The sequence below is a fragment of the Apis mellifera genome, linkage group LG5 (genome assembly GCF_003254395.2).
Source record: "Apis mellifera strain DH4 linkage group LG5, Amel_HAv3.1, whole genome shotgun sequence".
NCBI lineage: Eukaryota > Metazoa > Arthropoda > Insecta > Hymenoptera > Apidae > Apis > Apis mellifera.
Genome location: NC_037642.1, coordinates 1043722 through 1062886, shown reverse-complemented (window position 1 = coordinate 1062886; position 19165 = coordinate 1043722). Strand labels below are relative to the sequence as shown.

The 19165-nt window shown below is 26.9% G+C and overlaps 1 protein-coding gene across 1 annotated transcript in view; it reads right to left on the bottom strand.

Annotated features, from left to right (window-relative positions):
* Positions 1-10823, bottom strand: part of LOC408822 — a 698419-nt gene extending 687596 nt beyond the window's left edge. The window contains exon 1 of the mRNA XM_026440819.1: positions 9567-10823. The gene's annotated coding sequence lies outside the window, so the exon portion shown is untranslated. The remainder of the gene's footprint in view (positions 1-9566) is intronic.
* Between the last annotated feature and the right edge of the window lie 8342 nt (positions 10824-19165).

The window sequence follows — 19165 nt, the reverse complement described above, 5'->3', positions numbered from 1 at the left end:
CGTTCCAATTGCATATATTCATATTAATTAATTCAAATATCCTCTACCGATCGAAACTGTGCCACTGAACTGTCTAATATTGGACCAACGTGTATATATATATATATATATATATATATATTTACTATATATTTTCCTCTTTTAATTCGTAACTAATTAACCATACATCCATCTGTATATAAAGCCTGTTGAATATGCAGAAAATGCTCCAATTCCCGCGATCAAAGAATTAAATAAAGTACATCGTGCTAAAATATGCCCGTCGAACGATCCCTCACGGTCGATCGTCAAAGCGAAAAGAAAAAAAAAAAAACGAGAGAAGGAGGGAGGAAAAAAAAAAAACGGCGAATTTCCACCGAAACAAATGTCGCCAGGTTAAAAGGCGGCCGAACGTCACCGATCAGAAAGTTTCGCCCGTGTTATTTTCGTTCCATTCGAGGATCGCGCGCCGGTGAAATTTCATTTCTACGCGTTGGCCCGATGCTTCGTTAAAACCAACCGATATTTCGCGGCGGTACAATCGAACAATTTACATTTCAATTAAAAGGGTCTCCCCGTTCGAGGAAAAACGGGATCGAAATGGAATGAAAGCGCGCCGCGGACTGTATAAAATGTGTTCCTTCCCCGCTCGCTGAATGTTTTAAATCGACCCTGCGACGCAACGAGACAATGGACGCACAATTATCAACGGCGCGTTGTTAATTACAGCTGTTGAAAAAAAAAAGAGAGAGAGAGGCAGATAGATAGATAGATAGATAGAGAGAGAGAGAGAGAGAGAGAGAGAGAAGGAAAAGGAGGAGAAGAGAGGCGGAAAATGAGTCGCGCGAACGAGCTGCTAATTGCGATTTTCGATCTACCAGAAGAGAGTAATAAATAGAAAACAAGTGCGTGCTAAAAGCCTCGAATTGATGGACAGCGGAGAAGACAGGGACGTGGGATGTGGATAACCAATTTCACGAAACAAATTTTAATTGCAATTACTTCAACGCTACCGCCAGTAAAGCGTGAAACCCCCTCCTGCCTCCTGCTCCTCCACTGTTTTCCACCCTCTCGTCATGATGTTCCCCTGGTGAAGATACACATCGAAACAAAGGATATCTTCGGGGACAAAGGTGTCCACTTGATAATCAACACAGATACTATTGTTTGTATCGTTGTCGCGACGCATCGAATGTATTTGTTTATGGGAAATTATTAACGATGGAATAGACGAAAAATCGTATCACGCTAATCACGCTTATTTAGTTAATTACAGTTACAGGCACGGTATTCGAAATTCCTTATTCATTCGCTGTTTGATAGAATTTTAACGTATTAATTTAGAATATAGGTGAAATGTAAGTAAGTATAATAAAAGTTAAATTTAAAAATCTATATATTTTGAGTGAATTTTTATGACAAGTTGAAAAAAATATATGTATGATTGTTAAATAAAAATGTCTAATTAAAAATGAGTGTGGTCAAGAAATAAATTTTTATTTTTTAAGACATTTTGTCAAATTTAATTTCCCAATTGGGAACGGAATGCAACAGAGGGTTAAACTGAATTTCGGTTGTTAATTATCTATGAGTGAATATTAATAATAAATTTGTAAATTTACGTGATTAAGTTACAAGAGAAAAGAAAGAGATAAAAAATAAGGAACACTATTAATGGCCAGAAAACAAAAATCATAATAATAATTCAAATTTCTTCTTCTATTGAAGATTCGCCTGCTAACCGTTGAAATATACACAGATGTGTGTAATTCAGTTCCGTGAATTTATAAATATAATCCAGTGTATATTTATCTCCCCATAGACAAGAAAGGTCAACATTAATATCTGATCCATGTATTCTTAGAAAAATGATTTCATTCGCAACTTTACTTGAAATCAAATATTTAAGCTGTAGAGTGATAGTTAAAAAAAGAATGGTTTTAAGTCATGAAAATTTTTTTTTTTTTTTTTGATTGATAAATGAATCTTATAGCGAAAAAAATAATTTATATTTAGACATTTGTGATTTTTATTCATAAAAATTAAGAAAAATAATCTACTTATCTCTGAATTATATATATTACAATATATTTGTATTTATAGTTATTTTTAATTATTTACGAAAAGATATCTTTTTATATTGATAATTTTTTATTAAAAATTATTATTTATATAATGATTGAATTTGTGATTTTATTTGCACTAGATTATTATTAAAAATTTAACTTAATGCAAACCATCAAATTACAGAAAATAATAAGCTTTTAAATAAATTTTTGTTTAACATTAATTAATTTTGTTTAACATCAATTGTGTAAAACATAATTTAAAATGTTTCAAAAAATTTTTTGTTAGTACTTTTTTAATAAGTAAATTGCCAAGTAAAGTTTTCACAAGAATAAATACTCAAAATAATGAATTTGAAAACATAAAATTCTTTTTTAGAAATATATATTCTTATTTTCAAAAATTAACAATTTTCATTTTAATAAATAAATATTTCTTTCTTAAATTTTTTTTTTAATTTTCATTCTCTTATAAGATTCTTATCAAAGGTCTCTCTCAAGGTTCTTACACGAAATAAATATTAATTTAAATTTTGCCTTTTCTTTTAATTCTAATTTAATCAATTATAATCCAAAATTAAACATTTCATTTTATCCACTTTCTCTTCACATATTCAAAAGATAAAATCTTCATATTCGATATTTGAAACTTGATCACAGAGTACCGATTCAAAACGGAACGATCGTGTAAAAATGTAAAAAAAAATCTCGAAACATGCAAACGTGTTTTCTATTATTTGAGATAAGAAAGAGATCAACGATAACCCTCTCTTTGAGACCGCTTAACTGGATAACTCGCAGGAAGGAATCAGCCGCGATTGTATCGAGCGGAACAACCTGTTTTACGAGGAACACGAGGGGAGAAAAATTGGTAAACCGTTTTCATGCGATACGAAAAGCAGATTGCAAATGCATGTTCGAAATAAGATAGTAGCCGCGGAACAATAGAGAGTACGAAGGCATAGAAAGCTTCTTAAAGTCAGCTGTGGCTCTGATCGATGAGCCTGGTGCTTTTGTTCGAACGCATAGAAGACGATTGTTGAAGACGCGTAAATGTTAACTCTAAATCAAACGCGATATCCCGAACGTTCCATAGAAATAAGAGAAAAGTATTATCGAAACTGCAAGAGTGTACTTTAGCCTGTCTATCATGAGAGAATCTTATGACACGATAGATTATTGCGGGGTCGTAAAGTTTACCAGTGGGTGGTCTAAAGTACAATGCTATTCTATTCAAACGATTCTAGAACTTCTTTGCATAGTTACACATGTTAACTGTAATAAAAAAAATATTTGATTATTTTTAATGCATAGAGTGTATAAAAGTGTCCTTATTTTTAATTTGAAATCGCAAAATGGAAATATTGTAATATCGGAGACACGATTAATTTGCATCTTATAAAGATTTTTTATTCATTAATTAATATTACGTTGTTATTTATATCAATTATTTTAAATTAGAAATAATTATCTTTATATATCTATAAATATAAAAAATAAAAAATTGAATTAAATTATCAAGTATAATTTATTATTTTATTATGAAATTCATAAAAATTATTATTTCTATTCATTTAAAAATATTCAATTTTCTTTCAATTTCTTTTGACTCATTGATTAAAAAACTTTTTAGATATAGAGTAAAATTTATATTTTTGTATTTTTATATTTTTTTGCAAGTATAATAAAATTATACAAATTATTCATAACAATCAATAAGATTTACATCAATATTTTTATTATTTAATAAATCTCATTAAAATTCAATTTATTTATATATCTATATAATTTTAAATAAATTTTTCTCTTTTTCTAGTAATAATCTAGTAATAATCTAATAATCTAGTAATAATTGAAAAAAAAAATTTAATAAATATTACCTATTTTATCATTAATTTTCACATTTCTACGCTTCAATAAAATCCACATATTATCACTATAAACTAATAAACAATACGTCCACGTAATATATTTGTTTCGAATTCCAAAGACAAGAATGCTTAATATGCATCTCCTAATCTTTGAAGGTTATCCAAAAAAAAATGGAAAATTTTGAACGATCCCAATTCAATAAAATAAAAGCTATACTTCAAGGCAATTGCCTTTGATTTAATTACACTGTGCTATAATTTATATCCAACATTATCGCAGCTTCGAAACAAATTATCTTTGAAATAAATCGAACGTAGGGCGATCGTGTGAGGTAGATGAACTGCAAAGAGTTAATGTATCGAAACGACTGCATGAATAAGTGTATGGAACACGGTTTGTTAAACGCATTAATATATTTTCACGGTGAAACGGTATTATTATCGCTCAGTCTATGATTACATCTCCTTCTGCCGGTATTAAAATTAAAATTAAAAAAAAAAAAAAAAAAAAAAAAAATGTTTGTCCGTAACAAAATGACACGACATCGATATAAACGCGTTTTGTAACAGACCTGATAATGCAATTAAATTCGAGCCAGAGGAGATGATAACTGGCCAGAAATTACAGAATATTCGCATTTGCATTTACATAGGTTCGTGCAAATATAAACTCTCCTAGGTACGTACAATCGGACCCGGTCCGGCTTTCGGTTTGCCTATTCAATATAGTTGTCACACCGTTGGACCACCCCGTTGAAATCGCTTATAGAAACTTCATGAAGTGAAATCAAACGAGCGATCCCTCTTGTAAAAAGTTTTCATGTCCGTTTTGAAATAATGCTAATTAAACAGGTATTTAGCGAATATTATCGATCTCTAAAATTCGTTCTTTTGATATTATTTATATATATATTATCAAATACAAAACAATAAACTTAATATTTCATAAGGTTATAGAAACTCATTTTAATTCTAAATAAAATTGGCTAATTGATTAAAATATAACTGGATACATTGGTCATAAGATACTGTACATATGTATGACGTTATTAATCCATTTTATGAATATTGCAAAATATTCTTAAACGTTGTAGTTACTATTTATCGAACGAGAAATAGGTTACAATTTATGATGAAACGTGAATCAACAGTTCAAGAATACCTAATTTTATATGTATATTATATAACTATCTACGTATTTGAAGGTAATCAAATGTCGATAAATAAGAAAAAGGGGATTGATTACATAAAAATAAATAAAATGTATGTTATTTAATTAAGACGTACAATAATTGACTTTCGATTAATCACAATATAAATTTACACATATGTAGACTGATGTAATTATATATATATGTGATTTAATTATATATATATATCGAATATAAAAGTCTTATAAAATCTACTTATGTAAGATTCATTACATATAATAATATATCATTACTTTAATATTTTATTATTATCATGTATAATTAAACTTCGTGACACCAATTATATTTATCTAATTATATTTATATGAGATATGGAATTACCGGAAAAGATAAGTTCAATTTGAAAATTTTTTACAACCATTATTATTACTAATTTTTAAAATTAATCGCATAACGGTGCGATAAATTAAAATTAAGCGCATACTTAATCGTAAATAAAAAAAAAAAAAAAAAAAAAAAGAAATAAGTGAATCCTATCATAAGAGAAAATCATCATATTGCACGCGATGTTTATTAAATTATTCGAAATTAAATTTATTGAAAATATTTTTTTACTCAATCATAGTAATAGCATACATTAATTTTTGCATAAGATACCTAATTAATTTCGTTCTATTAAATTTTAATAACTGTTTGTTATAAAGTTATAAAGATCAAAATAAAAATCTAAAAAATTATGGTATAATAACACGGATTATCTATCCCTATTTAAATATATAAATAAACCAATTAAACCATTTTCCCCATTTCCACTTTTCAAACAATCATCCATTGATACTAACCACTTATTCCGGGCAAAACACACTTCTCAAATCAAAACATAGTTACAATTATACACGAAAAAAAGTTGGACACGCGTTGCTCTTTCCCTAGTTTCCCCGATGCTGCGTGCACGAGATATGATAATAAAATGTTGCGCAACAGAACCGGAAAGCTTGAGGAAGAAAAGGAAAAGAGAAACCGTGATGAGGGTTCGTGACTGCATACGCGCTCCCATAGGTAACACTGACACGTTGGAAAAAACTAGCGGGAGATTGATGAGCCTGTAAGTGAAAGGGCCGTGCCGTTGAAAAACGAGACACACAGCGAGAATTCCTTTTCCGAGTTTTGCAGGAAGAAAAAGAAAATCCGCCGCCGTTGCTCCCGAAAAAAACACAAAGCGTAATTAAGCGGAAAGATAATTACTGGTCGCTGATTTCGAGCTGAACCGATATTTTGCACGTCCAATTTGACCTTACCGACCGAACTTGCTGTCTTTTAAATTTATATCCGCGTTATTGTTATAAAAAAATATTGTTATAAATATCGCTACAAATCGTTCAACGATTACATTTATCGCGAATGCTTTGAAAAATTTTTACGAAAAATATTTATTTGCAAATTGTTTTTTAAGAATTATTATTGATGTAAATATACTTTACTGGAATTTCCCCTTACTTTAATAAGTATTCCCCTTACTTTTATAACTTTTTAATTAACAATAAATGACAAGTTATATTTTAAATTTTCAAGTTTTGTTCTATACAATTTTTATGATTTTAAAATTTTATATTAAAAAGAATTAATTATAATTTTCTTATAATTTATTAATATTTATTTAACATAATATACTCACATGTAATTTATTTAACTTTTATATAAGAAAATAAAATAATATCTATATTATAAAATCTATACCTGTTTTATTTATTTATTTTTTTTTTTTTTGGTATATAAAATAATTTTTTTAATATTTGTAACTTGTAATTTATAATGTATTTTAGCAATATTAATTCAATTGTGAGATTGATGAGATGGAACTCTTGAGATAGATTAATTTTCAAATATTTAATTTCAAATCATATTCAAATTCGATCGATAATCTTTATTGCATAAAAAAATAGAATATGAATAAAATATAAGTATAATTTGATCGAAATTTTAATGGGTCATCTAAAATCTAACGATATCAATTGAGAGTCAAACATCTAGTACGTTTTTGATACCTAATAATTATTCTAATTAATAAAATTTTATTATTTTTATTTAATAAAATGATATGTTATTTGTGTATGATGTTGAAAAAGAAACGAAAGAAATTTATTTTTTCTTTTTCATATGTCATCAAAATTAATATAATTATATATGTTATGCAATATTATGCAATTATATGAATTGTAAGAAGAAAAATTTTGAAAAATAAAGATAAAGAAAATAATAAAAGAAAATAATAAAAAGATTTAAAATCAAGTCATCTTTTTCAATGACTTTATATAATGTACAGTAAGTACTTTTTTTTGATTATTCATTTTATATACTGACATCATATGCGGAAAAATTAATTAATCGATAATTATGAAATGTCATTAATATTGTGAAACATGACATAATTTGACGTGAAAATTAAATCATTTTAAATTTCATGCTTACTCAAGCAAACATGAAGATGTAATATCAAAATATTATATATCCAATATATATATATATACACACACATATATATATAACAAAATATATGTGACAAAATATATTTATTATAAATATTATTACGAATATAATATTTTCGTAAAAAAAATTCATGTATAAATAATTGCTTTGAATAATAATATATTTTATCTCACTATTCAAGTTTATTATATTTTTCATTTTGAATAAAATTAATCCTTTAGAAATTGATTTATTCTTATTACTATTTTCAATATATTATATGTTATTATTCGTAATAAGAATAGATACTATTCTAAAATTTATCAATGAATTAAATATAAAATATCGATTATTATAAAAAAAATTCTAATAAAATTTGATAAATATATCTTATATTGCTTTAAAAATATTCGTAAATAATGTTTGATTTCTATACAATATTAATAAATAATTTACAATTAACATAAATTTAATTTAAAGATTGATATAAAGGTTAAACTTTACTAAAGACCTATTAAATTTAAAAAAAAAAATGATATCACATAACATATCGTATTATATAACATTTTATAATATCGTTTTGATGAATTAAATATGAATATCATGTCCGTATTTGTTGGAAGTGTCACATTGTCAAAAAATTTATTAAAAATAATGTGGAATTTGTTTTTAATTTATTTATACATAATTATGATTTCAATGATTTTTTGATTTAATATCATATATTTTTGATATCACATAATTTTAAATAATATATATATATATATATATATATATATATATATATATATTATATATATATATATATATATATATATATATTTATAATTATAGCTTAAATTTTTATAAGATATTTATAATAAAATATTATTATTATTCTACGAAATTTTGCCTATAAATAAAAACAATTTTGAACCGAAAAACACTTACTAAAATTATAATGATATCAATTTAAAGAATTCATGCAATGTCCAAATTCTTTTTTTTTTTTCAATAAATACAATATTGATTAATACAATAATATTAATCAATATTTTACAATTTAATTTATCAAATTTAATTCAAAATCAAATATGAAAATAATAGAAAAAAGTTTCAATACTGCTTGAAGTTTTTCGATATACAAAAAGAAATGTAAGTAAATAATAGTTTCTATTATTAAAAGCAAAGATTTTAAAAAGTAAAAGCATCAAAAATGCTTGATATTATATAAAGATATTTAATATTATATAGTTTTTTCACGCAGAAAATTGATAATTATCTGCTTTAAGCATTAAAATCTAATGGTAACGAAAAAAAGAAATAATTAAATGATTGAACTATTTGTATAGTCAAAGTGTGATTATGATAGATGATTATTTTATTATACCAAAAATTTCAAGGAAAAATTGGTGATTTCAGAAAAATTCCAAATAAATTTGATAAAAAAAAAAATATAATCGCGGACAAATTGAAGGAAAATAATTCAAAAGATTTTTGTCCAGAAAATTTACGAGATGCAGATATATTGATTACTATCGTTAAAGAACATGTTGTTGAAGATAGAAATACACATCACATACGTGAAAAGCATATAATGCCTTTTCTAAGAATAGATATACGCATAGAATAGTCAATCATTCTGATCTTACGAATCATTTAGTAGCAAAGATAAGAAATACATTCAAGGAATTGAAATTACACAGTTTTTTAAGTCATGAAATATATTTAAAAAATTTATTTAATGGAAAATCAAGAGTGTAATGAATGTAAAAAATTAAATGTAGACTTATTTAAAGATCTTATAAAATATATTAAATCTGCATTGCTCATTGTTTCATAGTTTTTTTTCTTATAATTTTTGTGACTTTATTTAATTTTCACCAAAAATAAATACAATATTCAACATTTTAGAAATAAAAACGTTTAAAAAAAAATCATAAAACGACATAAATATAAAAATTTTGATAAAGTACTGATAAAATACAAATATTATATATTATATATTATATATTAATATATATAAACAAATATTATATATTAAAATTACTCACCAAGTTAAATATGTATCACCAAAAACTCCAAACAAATCCCACATTCCGAGCCAGGCAAATTTAATAGTCCTTTGATGTTACATAATTTTTTAACCTTAAAGCATGAAAAAGCCGGCACAAAAAGCAAAAACAGCACGGAAGAAAAACAATTGAATGTCTCACCATAAATCACGATCAAACTTCACAATCACGTTCTCATAATTATGAGCAATATAGAAGCAATTACACGTTACGAATATTTGAAGTGAAATAAATTCCGTTTCGTTAAAAAGAATGAATGAAATGTGAAGGGCAGTCAAATGAAACTGAAACGATGCGAAAAAGAAATCAAGATTTGTTAAGATTTAAATGGCCCGCTAGCCGGCACACGAGAATACCGTTATGTATGTATGCGTATACATATGCAAATGTAATTGCCTTCGACCACTTTGATTTAAAGGACTTTAATATAAAAGTTTCACTCGCGTTTCAACGTATACGAAATGCAATATTACCCGCATAAATATGTTTTCGAACGTTCTTACACAAAAATAATTTCGAATTCGCGCACAATTTCAATGATTTGTTATAGGCCTATATATATATGTGTGTGTGTGTATTAACACTTTTTAGGCGGCAACAAATTCAGCGTTAAAAGAAACAAAAACAAAGTTGACAGGCTGAATATGCAGCTGGCACACAGCTGATATACGACACTTGGCAAAAGGCTCATGACATTTGACGTCACGACGACAATGCATGGGCACATTCCACGCGTGTTAACCAGCTGAAAAACGCATGGGTTGATGTTCCCTTAATGACCGAAGAAATCGAACAACGCGAATCGAAAGGCACAATGTTGCGCTACTATTTCGCGCTGGAACGATATGGTAATGTTTCGTTTCCCTCCTTTCCTCTCTCCTCCCTCTCGGCCGCCGTTGTGTCATTTGTTTACTAGCCCGTGCTCGACCACTGTACGCTGGTTGGCGCGTAATTGTCAATGTGCACGTACGTTCTGTCAAGCAACATTATCAGACGAAACAGCTGCCAGCTTATAAGGACGATTCGCTTGACAGGTCTGGACGCTTTATCACTGATGAAACGAATCTGAATTCACGTACGAAACAAACCACCGCGCACAGCATCCACATTCCACCATAGGGAATCTGCGACCGCGCAACCGCCGGGATCAAATCACATCCACCGGCGAAAGTAGTGCCGCGCTTCGCCGAAACCGCGAATCAGATGGATAAAGGACGGCTACGCGTCTTGAAACTAGTAAATACAAAGTTTAACATTCATTTTTAACATATATATTTTTTTCGTTGTTTTTTTTTTTTTTTTATTATTTTATTTCATAGAAAATTGAATAAGTAAGTCTTTTCTTGGGAGAATTATTCCTAATTTTTTTCAGAAAAAATTTAATGAAATATTCTTTATATTGTAAAAAGTAAGTAAAAAATTAAAATGTTATTAAATTACAAATTATTATAATTATATGTAGTTTTATTTTATATTATCATTTATAAGTAATTATTTTAAATATTGCAAAAATAAAATTCATCTCCAAATATTTCATTTTGAAAATTTAATATCTTTTAATTTTTATACGTGATTGATTTGGTTTTCAAATTTAATTTGAATATCTAAATTTCAACAATCGACTGTTTTTAATTAATAAAAATTGAAATAGAAATACAAAATTTCTTATAAAAATAAAAATATCGATTGTTTATATCATAATAAATTTCAATAAAGAAATACATTAAAAGAAAATTTATTTTTAGATATGTATCTGAACTCATTATCTATTTAAATTTTAAATTTATAATTATTATTTCACTTTAATGAGAGTAAAAGTATTCCTGGGAAAATATTACCGTTCTTTTCACAACAATCTATTCACTTTCATTAATATTATTCTTTGCATTTACATTCAATAAACGTCTCACTATCAAATATATCGCGTGATTGTCACGAGCAAGTAAAAGTTAGCAACGAAGTTCGTTTTAACCTACGTAGTGAAACAGTTGCGCGCAGTTACGGAAGTGGCGTCATCCCTATCCCAATATGGCGGATATTCAGGAGAGTAAACAGAGTGGCAATTACAGCAGTTCGTATGTGGGTAAGTACTGCTATTATTTTTTAATATTTTATATCAATATAAAAAGAAAAGCACGGGAAATAGTAACGATACTATAAAATATTCTTTATAATCACTAAAATGTGCTCAGAAGTTCATATGCCAGCTGTAACCGCTCTCCGTTATACCTTGTGCTTTTTTTTGACATTTTGTCAACAGTTTAAGAACATTTTCAGCGATATAAAAAGTGTGTTAACGTTTTTTAATAATTCAATTATATTCTTATTAAGTGGGAAATTGTTATAAGTTGGATTAATAACATGATGTGTAAAAAGTGCAGTCTGAATCAACGTAAATTATTGTTATAAATTATGTGTTTCTAATTTCATGAATTATAAAGTGTACGTATTTCTAATGAATATATTGCTTCATAATTATTACATGGAGACAGTATATGTTCTAAAAGAGTGCAATCTTTAAATTAAAAGTGCTAAGTAATGTTCACGACCATAGAGGTTAAAGTACGCATTACAGATATTTTTTGTTAGAAATATATGACATTCTAGTTTCTCTATAAGTAACATAACAAACTCTAAATAGTGTAATTGTCTGTTATGAATTCATAATTACATATAGTAACGTGATATTCTGTCAAAGGATGACGTAGTCTCAAAGCATGGTACGTATGTGCTGCCGTCTTCAGGAAAAGTTTTCAACTATATTTCTTAAAACGAGGGAATTTCAAATCGTGCTTATAATAGCATATTTGTCCTTGCTTTTTATTATTTGCTTTTTATTATCAACAATGTTATCTATTGTACTTATATATTTAATTTATTACTGTATTCTAAAATATAATTTGTGTAAAGTCAATAATCAGATATTATATATATTATGATAAAGAATAATATACTAATGATTAAAGAATTGTATATAATACAAATCAATATTTATTTTTTCTTTTTATTCTATTGATTTTTAAAATTTTTTTTATTAAACATATATTCCATTATATTTAAAAATTATCAATATATTAATTGTTGTTTTCAAGTTGTTTGTTAGATATCAGATTTCAATTAACTAAAATAGAATATAATATATATGCATTATTTATTCGAAAAAGATATATAATTGCAACGAAATACAGTAATAAAACCACAATTATGATATAATTTTTAATAATTATGTTAAAATAATTATGATAAAATATATATGCCTAACGCGATAAAGTTTTAAAGAGAAATTAAAAATTATTTTCTTTAAAATCATTTTTTTTCATATCAATAAATAATTTCAAGCATTAACTATAAATTTAAAAATAAAAAAAACTATTATAATATAGTATCATATATTTGAATTTATATTATATATTTTCCAATTTAATACATTCATTATATTTTTAATATAATGAAATTATCATTTTTTAAATATTATATTAAATATTATATATTGAAATTATATTTTCAAACAAAATTTAAATTTTACAAATATTATGATTTAAAAAATTTTTTTTCAATCAATTTTAATTCATAAATATTTGATTGTTATTTACTCATTTTTTATCTCTTAATGTTTATTCTCATTTATTGCGCATTTATTGCACCATACAGAAATTTTTTTTATAGTATCAAGAAATATGTTAAATATATTCCTTTGAATGCAAAATATGTGATGAAATAATGTCAAAGGCAACAACCTCGAACTTATTAATATAACTTACCGGTTTATACAATATGTGCTATGTAAAACAATGTAAATTCGAACACAAATCATTCAATATTTATTTTATCTACATTATTGTTCTTGTTGTTCAATACATTTAATCATTATATTTAATTTAATTCTATCCGAATATTTACAATTAAACGCTATATAAATTATTTACAAATATTTTCATGACACGTTCTATAAAAAATTTCTTTATTTTTTTATAAATATAAATACTTGGAAGAATTTTTTTTTTTTTTTTTTTTTTTTTAGATTTCTTCGCATGCGTTTCGCGCGTTATATTTGTCCATAAAATCATGCTTACGTTTCATCGAGTAGGATCTGTATAAATACATGATAATGCTTGGCTGTCTATTATATCCGCTATAAAGTTTGGGAAAAACGTTATCCCTTTGCACAAGCGGGGAAGAATAGCCAAGAGCGGTGATACGTTGTACGAGAGAGAGAGCTATAACATTATTTCGCGTTAAATGAAATCTGCTACAATGAAACAGGTGGAAACAAGCAGACCAGAGTTCGAAAGCAATTGCGTTATGCAGAGCCTCGATATTCAGGATTGGAAGTGAGAGCTGTGTATTGGCATACCTATTCAGCCTCGATACAGTGCGTGTTTTATTGAATTCTATCGATAGATTTACGCGTCCAATGAAAACGGGTCCTTTAGATAGTACACGGTATTTCTTTTCAATGGTAATGCATTTTATGAACTGGGTCATATAAATGATAAATTAGTACCAAATCTTTTGTGCGATTAATACAATTATTGTGATAAAATTGATATTACATTATTGAATGTAATGAATTCTTTATGTAAATATCCTTGAAATATCCATGAAAATAATCCACCTAATTCATTATAAAAGATATCATGCCTTAGAATATAGATAATGTAACAATATTATTATCAAATATTTTAATAAGTATTATTGACACTTTGAAAGCAAGAGCAACTATACTACTACTAATATAAAATTAAATTTTTTCTATAACACAATATCTGTTTCATCGATAAAGAAAATACGGGTTTAGATAAGACAAATAAGAAACTAATTCAATAAGATTAATACTCAGTTTTTCTTCACAAGACCAATACATGACAAAAATAAACATACTCATACACTCATGCATCACGATAGATCAATCGCTTCGTCGGTCGTTCGTATATATTTCTGTATAGGTCGTTGATTAAATTCGCATTGATTCACTCGAACGAGTTCGAAGATAGGCAACCAACGCAATTTCTCTATAAAAAAAAAAAAAAAAAAAACACACTTCATTCGTCTCTCTCCCTTCTCTCGCTTCTCGAATCCCCCCCTCCCCGTAAACGATTGAACGTCTGTCTCGGTGGAATTGCGACGAGTCTATAAAAGATTTTTATGCGGCCGGGATAATGTCGTCCACTATTTCGAACAGCGACGCACATTCGCGCTATAAAATAAAAGTTCTAGCCTCTATTGTTCTCGATACGTAAGACGAGAAACGCATGACTCGCAAAACTCTGCAACGTTTCACACGATCTCGCATCTAACTCTCGTAACTTTAACCGCGAGATCGCTACGGCATTTTTCAATTGGCTATATTTTTCTTATGTGCCTCGCGATAAAGGCGAAATTGAGTTAGTCCGAGGCCGCAGTTAAACGCAACGTAAGGGCAATCGCACGCGATGATCTATCCTTCGGTTACAACGCTGAACGACACATTGTATAGTAAGTTGAAAACTGACTTAATCTTTTCATATTACGCAACATAGTTTAATTGGTTATTGAATAATGGAATAATATAGTATGAATCATTTTAAAATATTTATTATATCAAAAAATGTTTCAGATATATCAGATATGGTTTTTGAACAAATATATCAGATTTTTTTATTTTAAAAAAGCATTAAAATGAAACTATAACATAATTTTTTTGTTTTCAATATAGAAGAGAAATAGTTCGACAATGTATATGATAATGACAATGATATTCAATAATGACTAATTCTTCGTCGTGGTTTTAATTTACTGTGCAACAAGCAGCATGATTGGCATCATTGAGTATCGCCATCGCGTTTTGCCAAACATGATTTTGCTTTTATTGAAAACAAAAATTCTTTTGATGTTTTTTTTTTAAGGAAAGAAGTTTATTAAAAGATATAATTAAATTTCTAAATCTTTAGTTTTTGAATTAAATTGATGATGAATATTAGCAAAAATGGATCCGTTTTAGATATCTTTCAACCTTGATTATTGTTTAAATGTCTATAATTTAATAAGTAGTTATATTATTTTGTTCAGAAATTTTCACAATCATTTCATGTCGAGAACAACTGAATTTATTATAAAATTACAAAATATTTATTAAATTTGAATTTTTTTTAAATTAATTTTTTCAAACTGAGAATTCTGGGGAATAATTGTGGAAAAAAATGTATTCAGTACATTAAAATTTATAAGAAACTCTTATTAAAGATTACGAAATCGATAAATATTCAAAATTTGTTGAAGTATATAATTAATTTAAATTGTAAATTATAATTAAAATTTAACTGAAATTTCTCTTTTAAAAGAGATTTCTAATTCATTATAAATGAATAAAAAAACATTTTTTTAATAATTTTAGAAGAAATACAGTTTCTATTTGTAAATAATCAAAAAATGGCAGTATGTATATATAACTTACATAATTTTTAATCATTATATAAATATTCGTATAGTTTTGCATTCAACACAATAAACTTGATGTATTAATAATTAATAATCATATGTCTGCATTTATTGCATTAGATCCAATCTTTTTTTTTTTTTTTTTTTTTTTTTTTGTAAAGAATTCAGCATTTTCAATGTTCGTTTTAATTAAAAAGATTTTTAGGATTCTTATGTTATCAATAAATTTATACTTAATAGAAAAGATGTTAAAATTTTATTTTTCTTTGCTTTTCATGCACTAAACATTTTTTAAAGGCATTAGATAAAGACAATAACATAATTGCATTTATTACGTTATTCGTTGAGATTATTAGTTCAGAAAAAGATTTTGTGAAAATATAGAAAATTGATTAATAGATTCTGAAGAATAAATCAAAATCTGTGTTACTTCAAATCTAGATCTTGATTTATTAAATCTGCAAAAATATTTAATTTTATACTTTGCTTGAGAATCTTAAAAATATGAAATCATTCATCCTATTAATATTCGAATACTGATTGACTATTTTCAAATTGGACATAAAAGAAAATTATTAAAATATATTAAATTGTTAGTATTAAATATTAAAATGTTAGAACTATTCAATGACATTGAAGAAATTGCATAGAAAAAGAAAAAAAGGATGCACATTATTAGAATTTTTATCTTAATCGTTTATTTTTATTAAGAAAAAAAATTATTTTTTCATTTTTCCAACATTTTCTCATAATCATTTATCGTGATAGTAAAATTGACACGTTAATCTGTAACTTTCTAATTTCTATGATCGCTATACATATTTCTATGATAAGTACATACAATTACAAAAACAAGATCAATGAATTCATCGTGTTATCGTCGAATTATGTTCGTTGTATGGCTTTCACTTTGCTTTCTTCATCAAATTCCTTTGAATTATAGCCTTCTGTATCATTATCCATGCAAAAATGGGCAGTAGAACTTGTATTCCTAATTACACGCCATAGTATTAGATACCAGTAAACATTGTTCACATTTCTCGAAATAATTTCTTAGCACGTAAGAAAAGTTCTAAACCACTGTTAACCAGTTTCTTGGCTATATTGTTAACCTCAATTTCCCCAACGGGGACTCGAAGAAGCGCTGCCACCAAGGGATCCGTCTGTAAAAGCGGCGGATAATCCCTCTGCTTCTTGCAAAACTCATAATCAAACACAGTTGCATAAACTTTGGGGGAATCACAGTTACAACTTGGCCTGTACAAATAACGTATATACGTATATACGTAGAAAATAAAATCCCCCTCTAGAGAGATTAAGGATAGTCCAGGTGATTGAAGAAGATATGATAATTGTGAATCGTTGCCTGGAATATGATTGAACTCATTTCTTCGCTCGTCTTATCCCGTTATTCCTTCTTCTTGTTCATCCATCATTAAATTTGTACTTTTTTTTTTCCTACTGTAAACCTCGTTTATCATAAAATATTTGTGTTCGTGCGGCATCACGCAATGGAGCACAATGTATTATGAATGTCATACAGGATGTCTTTTATTTCGTGACATAACTGAGTACAGCTGGTTTTACATGAAAGCATAAAACAAAATTGAGTAAGTCTAAAAAAAATCTTTTCATATAAGGCGCATGTCGTAATAATATATTGTAACATCTTTGTCTCGCTTAAATTGTCATCATTAGACAGTGGATATTTATGTAAAATAAAATTTTTATGAACGTTTTAAATAAAATTAATGAAATGGAGTTTAAATAGAGATTTTCTTTATTCTTTAATATATCATAATGCACATTTATAACGTTTAACGTTTTGTACTTTTTTTTTTTTCTTTTTTTTTTTTTTTCTGCACATCATGCATTCTGTAGATTTTGTGTATTGCGTTTTACATATATTTAAATTTTGCACGAATGCATAAATATCATACAGTCTAATCATCATTTTATATTGCAACAGTGCGTTCTGAAAAATTTTTGCTTTTAGTGAGAATAATACATTACAAAAATATTTGTTGTAAATGATTTTTGATAAACGAAAGATAGAGATTTTAAAAAAAGGATAGGTTTGTAATACGCGTAAAAAATTTTATTTTAAAACAGAATAATAAATAGTATCTACTATATTTTGTATATTTTTTCATAATAATTCTTGCATACACATTAACTCTTTTGCGAACGAATGCCACGGTACAATGATTACAATTAAATGAAATTAAGTTAAATTCTAATGTATACAATATTCAATTACTAGTAATATAATTTTCATAAAACAATTTATTCTTAATATTCAGATCTTCAATTTATATAATCTTGTTTCGCATACGAAATATCCTATCGAGAGAATCAAGGTGAAGAAAGAAATTCGGATAACAAAAGATATTATTTTAACATCATTTCAATGATTTAATGAAGAATAATATAATTCAAATATAAAAATAATTACCGCAAAAAAAAAAGTTAATGAAGTATCAGATTAAAATTACATTTTTAATTTTCAATGTTTTCTCTACCGTTTTTTTATTAAAAACGCCATTTTATGCAAATACGAAGGGACTGTCGCAAGTTAAGTACTTAACTATCGTAAAAGGGGTCGCGGGATATTTGGAAAGTACTGATACGAAGGAAAAGGATGGTTTCTTAAATAAATATCTCGCCGTGAAAGCACGTCGTAACTTCTTACATCGCGAATTCGATCGTTAACTCTGTGGTTTTACAGCAGCCGTGTCCTGTAGAGATAGTCCAATGATGTTGGCGCGTCTGTTGCAATTCTTTCTGTTCGCTGGTGGATCGTAAATCGGCAACGTCTGCGGAAACGCGAGCGAAACAATCGAAAACGGGATATCGTGAATAATGAAGTATCACGAACGGGCAAGACGCACGTGTTTTTAGAAAGGAGAACGCGTCAGTTTTTTTTTTTTTCCTTTTTTTTTTTTTTTTTTTTTTGATGTTGCTGTCTGGTTAAGTGGTACGTGTTTCCTTCCATGTTATAATTACCCGCTACCTTGTGTTACCTGATAGTTTAGATATGTGACCTCGCCTGATATCTTCGAACCGTAAATTTTTGAAAAATATCGCGTGTTTGCACGGAATTCTGAGTATAATTTATGAACTTTATGAAGTTTATTTGGAAGTATAATTGAAATAGAATT